Raw genomic sequence first — 7351 nt, 5'->3', positions numbered from 1 at the left:
CCTTTGGGAAGGTGGCAAATTTCCCATCACCAGAGGTCTTAAAGCAGAAGCTGATTGAGTCCCTTCATTATTAGTGATGATGTAGAAGTGAATTATGTTAAGGAACAGGTTGGACTAGATGACTTCCAGGGTCTCTTACAGCTATGAAATTCTGTGTTTTTGCAAAATAACTGCTGTTGATGATTTGAGAATTATACAAGGAACAAGGGCAGGCTTGAAAAGGAAGAAGAGTTATAGCATAGGGTTGAGATGAGGGACACTAGAAAAATCTGGTTGTAGTCTGCACTTCCTTTTTCTTTTCTTTTTTTTGCAGGGCAATGAGGGTTAAATGACTTGCTCAGGGTCACACAGCTGGTAAGTGTTAAGTGTCTGAGGTCGGATTTGAACTCAGGTCCTCCTGAATCCAGGGCCAGTGCTCTATCCACCGCACCACCTAGCTGCCCCCATGTAGTTTGCATTTCTAAGATGGGATAAAGGAATAGAAGGAAAGAGGTAAAATATGGGGATTCAGGGATGGGTGAATTGTGTGACTGAGGAAACTCAAGGGTGCCAAGGTCAAGAGGTATGGTCTCTCGCCTTGGCATTCTTCCCTGAGTCTCCAGGATAACATTACACAAAGTTCTTAGCTCCAACACACTTTGGCAGACCCTCTAGTCAATGAACTTGCAAAAGGCACATAGCCTAGACTTGCACAGACAAATCCCAGAGCTGAGGGTTGGGTACTTCCTATTCCTGTTTCAACTCTTACACAGTGGGGACAATTTGTAATCCCCCCAAACTTCTTGGAACTTTGAAGGAAGGAAGGAAAGAAAGAAAGAAGGAAGGAAGGAAGGGAGGGAGGGAGGGAAAGAAAGAAAGAGACAGAAAGAGGAAAGAAAGAAGACATGAAGGAAGGAAAGAAAGAAGAAAAGAAGAAAGGAAGAAAGAAAAACTTTTTTGATATGGCCTAGTAAATGTGGGTTACCCCTAAAAGTTTTGTGATTGGCCCTCCTTTCTTCCTTGATCATTTAATACATTGCCATAGCTTCATTAGTTACCTCTATACAAATGATTGTAAAATTCATACCTCCACTTCTAACCTCTTCTCAAAGCTCCAGTCCTATCTTTCCAACTGCCTCCTGGATAGCTTCAAATGGATGTTATACTCATCATGACCATAACTGAATTTTTCCTCCAAATTACTCCTCTCTTCTTTTGTTGTTACTGTTACCAGTAACAACATCCTTTCATTTACAAAGGTTCATATCTTAGTTATCCTTTCCCATTCTTCACTGCCACATCCAATCACTTGCCTTGTCATAGTGATTGTCTCTCCCTCATTGTTCCCCTCTTTTCCATACCCACTGAAAGCATACTAGTTCAGGCCTTCATCTCTTTTCATCTATATTATTGTGACAGCCTGCTAACTGGCCTTCTTGCCTCCAGCCTATCCCCTTTCCAATCCATCCTTCATTTCAATGCTTGCACTGCTTTGCAAATCTCATTCTTTCACTCAAAAACCTATCAAAGAAAATATAAAATCCTGATCCTATCATTCAATGCCCCATACAATCTGCCTCTAACATCCCTTTCTAGCTTTAGTTCATGCTAATTTTCTGCATATATTCTGCATTCTAGTTAAACAATGTTACCCTCCGTCCCCTGTTTTCATCTTGTTCTCTATTTTTCAATACCTATGCTCTATCCCTCAGTCCTCAAACTTCCTCAGTGTCTATTTGTGAATGGTTACCTGGATAGACAGACACATCCTCTGCCTGGGTCAGGCATCACCTAGAGGATGGTATTCAGTTCTGGAAGCCACCTTTTAGGAAACATAGACAAATGAGACCATTTCCGGACAGAGGAAGCAGAATGGTGAGAGGTCTGCAGAACCTGCTGTATGAGAAGGAATTGGGAATGTTTTTCCCAGAAAAGAGAAGAATAAAGATATACACGATACCTATTTTCAGTAGTTGTCATATGGAACAAGGGCCCATAGCAGAGGAATAGATGAAATATTGAGGAGCAGTGAATGGGAAGATCAGAGGCAGATTTAGGTTAGATATAAGGAAGTCCTTCCTAATAATCTGAGCTGTCTAAGATTGGTAGGTTCTGCCTCATAAGGTGGTGAATTCCCCATCATTGGAAGTGATCTAGTTCAGCACTTTATTTTACAGACAAGCACAATGAGGATGCAGAGGGTCACTTGTAGCAAATAGGATAGGGATGGAGGAACCTAAGGGGAGCCCACACAGTGCAATTCGCCTCCAACCCCACCCCTCTCAGGCTGCTATACTTAGAATATTTGGCTCTTACTCTGCTTAGGTGTGAGTTCAGTTTAACTTATAATAATTCTCTCTGTTCTTTATCTAGCCCTCTTATTTATTACCCTGTGATTGCTTAAAACACAGTGGGTCCTTACACATTGTGGGGAACTGCATTGCTTTCCTGGTCACTTTAGATCCAGGGGCTGTCACCCCAACCAGGCACTGAGTAAGTCCATTGCATTTATTCCAGACTAACTCTTCCTTCCCCTAATTCTGATGCTATCCCAATAATTATACTTGTATACTAAAATATTTTTTTATGCAGCAAGGTGAATAAATTAGAACATAAAAAGGGTGATTGAATGGGACAATGAATGTGCTCACATGGAAGTCAGAAGAAGCAATACAAAGACACTTTCAAGGTTTCTCTGAAGAACTTTATCATCTGACTGTGATGCATGGGAGATGCTGACATGACCATCCAGCATGGCCTGCCCAAGGCAAAGAAGGCAATGAGCTCTATGAGCAAAGCAGAATTGCAGCAGCACAAGAGAAACACAAGATGTGCAAATTTAGAGTTATCTCCATCCCAAACATTCAGACTATTTGTGCCTGACCTGTGGTAGAGTGTTGTGAGCTCGTATTGGACTCATCAGCCACAGTTGGACACACTGTACCTTGACCCCAACACTGTGCTGTCATTGGTCCTCTTCAGATAGGAAGGATGAATAACAGAGAATAGGGATAGGGAGAGGGGCTGATCATCTGTTAAAGTACAGTTGCCCAAGGTTCTTCTGACTATTGGGAACAAGAAGGGCCTTTTGCCTAGATACAAAGAAGGGGCAGTTCATGGGAACCTTCCCCTTGCTGCACCAGCTAGAGCAGGGGAGAGGCAAAAGGGATCAGTCTGCAAGGGTTTGTCTCACTCCACTTAATATGGTTCGCATTTCTGCATTAACACAGCCACAAATTAGCCAGGGTTTGCTTGAAATTTGTAATCAGATAATTATTGTTTTCAATATTACATCCATGCTGCTGATAGATTCTCTATAGTCATTGGTTCTTTTTTATTTTATTTTATTTTTACATGATAATATATATTTAAAAAGAATAACTATAGTCATTGGTTCTTACAAGTCCCTTTGGACATGGATATTGGGGACCCACACATGGCAAGGAGGTTTTGAAGCAATCCATATGTCTTAGGAAGCAAATCCATCTATTCATTTAAAACCAAGACTCCTTCATCTTCTACCTTTTCCTTCCTAGTATGTTCTGTGAACCGATCGCAGTTACTTGCACACATGCAGAACCTCTGGCATTTTTCTCCCCAACACCTGTTTCTGTGAATTCTGGGAATCTGAGCTTCCCAAAAAGGGGCTACATAAAGAAAATGAAGTCCATTCATGGTGACTTCCCCAAGGTCACACAGGTGGTGAATTGCAGAGTCAGGATTTGAACACAGGCCCTCTGGCTTCAAATCCATTACTTTCCCCACAATGCCTTATTGTCTTTCAAGGTGTTCAAGTAGAGGCAGGATGGTTACTTGGTGGGAATGTTATAGAAAGGATTTTGGTGATGGTTGGACTAAATGACTGCTGAGGTCCCTACCAACTCCTAGAGTCTGTGATTCTGGGTGTCAAACTTCAATAGAAATGGTACCATGACCTATTTGTATAAGAACATATATAGCAGCCCTTTTTATGGTGGCTAAGAATTGGAAACCAAAGGGATGCCTATCATATGGTGAATGCCTAAACACACTGTGGTATATGATTATAATAGAATACTATTATGCTATAAGAAATGACAAGCGGGGGCAGCTAGGTGGCGCAGTGGATAAAGCACAGGCCCTAGATTCAGGAGGACCTGAGTTCAAATCCTGACTCAGACACTTGATACTTACTAGCTCGGTGACCCCGGGCAAGTCACTTAAACCCCATTGCCCCGCCAAAAAAAAAAAAAGAAGGCAGCTAGGTGGCGCAGTGGATAGAGCACCGGCCCTGGAGTCAGGAGTACCTGAGTTCAAATCTGGCCTCAGGCACTTAACACTTGCTAGCTGTGTGACCTTGGGCAAGTCACTTAACCCTAATTGCCTAACTAAAAAAAAAAAAAGAAATGACAAGCAAGATGATTTCAGAAAAACCTGGAAAGACTTACATGAACTGATATATAGTGAAGTGAACAGAACCAGGAGAACATTGTACACAGTAACAGAAATATTGTTTGATGAAGAATTGTAAATGACTTAGCTATTCTCAGCAATTCCAAGACAATCCTAAAGGACTAACGATAAAGCATAATATCTGCCTCCAGAAAAAATAATTAATATTGATTGAATACAGACTGAAGCATTCTATTTTTCACTTTCTTTCATTCTTTTTCTTTTATTCAAGTCTTTAAAATTTTTTTTGTATTATTTTATTGAAAGTTCTCAGAGGCTGTTTACTTCTTCTCCACATCCTGCTCTGCAGCCTCTTTGGCTGGTTTTTCCTGGATGTCAAAGAGATGGGCATTGGCCCGGGCCATTCAAAGACTAGCAAAGGCCTTGAAATTCTTTTCATCTTCAGTAATGACATGAGCTTTCTCTTTCTTGAAGACATTTCTGATTGGCATAACTGGTCCTGTAAGCTGAGTTGCCAATTTGAGCTCTTCAGCAGAGCTATCTCCCTTCTTCAGTGCAGATGGTTTCCTTGGGAAGAGGATCAGTTTGGACCTATATTCTTTCAGCCACTATACATTTGCCTGGAGAGACTCTGTAGACTTATTTCAGCGATGAGGGTCCACAGAGATACCAATGGTCCGTGCCACTTTTTTATGGATTCCAGCCACCCGAAGCTCTTCCAAGCTGAATCCTCTACCAGCAAGTACTTTGGTGTGGTATCGGATCGTAGGGCACCTCACAATGGGCCGGATAGGAACAGAGGCAGGGCAAGGAACAATTCGACGGGCTTTTGCTTGACAGGCCTTTTGTCTCCTGATCTTCCTGTCTGGCTGGTTAAACCATGTGGCAATTTGTCTTTGCCAGTCTTTGTGGAAATGGGGCTTCAGAATCATGCCATTTCAGCTGGGTGCCATGGCTGCTTAGAGCCCTCCTCACAGGCATGACAGCCAAACGGAAAGGGCTATTCAAGTGTTCTTATACAAAATTACTAATATGGAAATGTTTTAAATCATTGCACTTGTATAACCTATATCTGATTATTTACTGCCTGGGGGAGGAGAAGGAAAAGAGGAAGGGATAGAATTAGGAACTTGAAACCTTTTTCCTTTTTTTCTTTTTAATAGTTTTTTTTTCCCCCAATAACATGTAAAGATAGATTTCAACATTCATTTTGGTAAGATTTTGAGTTCCAAAATTTTCTCCCTCCTTCCCTTCCCCCTCCCAAAGCCAGCAAACAACTTGATATAGGTTAATACATTATAATCACTTTAAACATATTTCCACATTACTTGTGTTGTGAGAGAAGACTGAACAAAAGGGAAAAACCACCAGAAAAAAGAAGCAAGCAAACAAAAAGCAACAAGAAAAGTGAAAATAGTATATTTCAATTTACATTCAGACTCCATAGTTCTTTTTCTGGATGTGGAGAGTGTTTTCCATTATGAATCTTTTGGAACTGTCTTTGATCATTGTATTGCTGAGAAAAGCTAAGTCTATCACAGTTGCTCATCACACAATGTTGCTGTTATTGTGTACAATGTTCTTTTGGTTTTGCTCATTTCACTCAGTATCAGTTCATGCAAGTCTTTCTAGGTTTTTCTGAAATCTGTTCATCATTTCTTACAGTACAATTTCCCCTCAATTTCCAATTCTTTGTCATCACAAAAAGAGGAGCTATAAATGTTTTTGTACATGTGGGTCCTTTTCCCTTTTTTATGAACTCTTTGGTATATAGACCTAATAGTGGTATTTCTGGGTCAAAGGGTATGCACAGTTTTATTGAGATTTGGGCATAGTTCCAAATTGCTCTCCAGAATGGTTGGATCAGGAACTCAAAACTTTAAATAAAAATGTTAAAAAAAAAAAAAGAAAAAAAATGGGGACATGAATCCATACAATTAGGATCCTTGCAGAGGCACAATGACTTAGTTTTAAAATGTAATGCTATCTAGATCTATCTATATCTATCTATCTATCTATCTATCTATCTATCTATCTATCTATCTATCTATCTATCTATCTATTATATTTTCATTTATTTTATTAAAAATTTCCCAATCACATTTTAGTTGGGTTCAGGTGGCACTCAAGAGGGTTACTGGCAGCATAAGGATGACTGGCTCCATGTTTGATACCTCTTGTCTACACATTCCCTCCCTTTCTTCTCATTTTCTAACCAGATATCTCCATGAAACCCTTCTTTACCCCTTGATACAACTGATCTTTTTTCTCTCCTTCAATTTCTTATAACTCATTGTCCATATCTCTTCTTTATGATATTAAACTCTCCCTTGTGTCATAGTTATTTGTAGATATCTTTTGTCCCCCTCCAAGAGGTAAGTAGGATCTGTATCCCCATGGTCTAGTATAATACCTAGTATATGGTAGGGATCATTGGATCATAGTCCTAGAGTTGGAAAGGACCTTCAAGAACATCTAGTCCAATGCTCTAATTTTACAGATCAATAGACTGAGGCACAAATGGCTTAAATGACTCCCCAAGTTTACAAAGCTAATAATAGCAGCTTAGCGCATAGTTTTTTTTTTTAATTGATCTCTTTCTTTTTTTTTTCCTTTTTTCTTTTTGTGAGGCAATTGGGATTAAGTGACTTGCCCAGGGTCACACAGCTAGTAAGTGTCAAGAGTCTGAGGTCAGATTTGAACTCAGGTCCTCCTGAATCCAGGGCCAGTGTTCTATTCACTGCGCCACCTAGCTGCCCCCATAGGTTGTTTTTTTTTTTTTATGATGAAAGTACTGTTTATTTTTTTGAGTAGCCTCTAAAATAAGCAACCAAACAACTTCCAAATAAAACCAATTCCACAAGCAAATCCATGAAGTTCATTCATAACGCATGTCAGTTAAATTGTGCTGAATTGAAAAAGGGAGACCCCTTCTCAGGTTTTTACAGGAAAAGGAATAATTTCCTCTTTCTCAGACAAA

General features: G+C 40.0%; 1 pseudogene; it reads right to left on the bottom strand.

Annotated features, from left to right (window-relative positions):
* Positions 1-4691: 4691 nt before the first annotated feature.
* On the bottom strand, positions 4692-5324 carry LOC122726220 (annotated as a pseudogene).
* Positions 5325-7351: the final 2027 nt, after the last annotated feature.

The sequence above is a fragment of the Dromiciops gliroides genome, chromosome 4 (genome assembly GCF_019393635.1).
Source record: "Dromiciops gliroides isolate mDroGli1 chromosome 4, mDroGli1.pri, whole genome shotgun sequence".
Classification (NCBI taxonomy): Eukaryota; Metazoa; Chordata; class Mammalia; order Microbiotheria; family Microbiotheriidae; genus Dromiciops; species Dromiciops gliroides.
The sequence above is the reverse complement of the archived record's forward strand: the minus strand, read 5'-3'. Positions and strand labels throughout refer to the sequence as shown.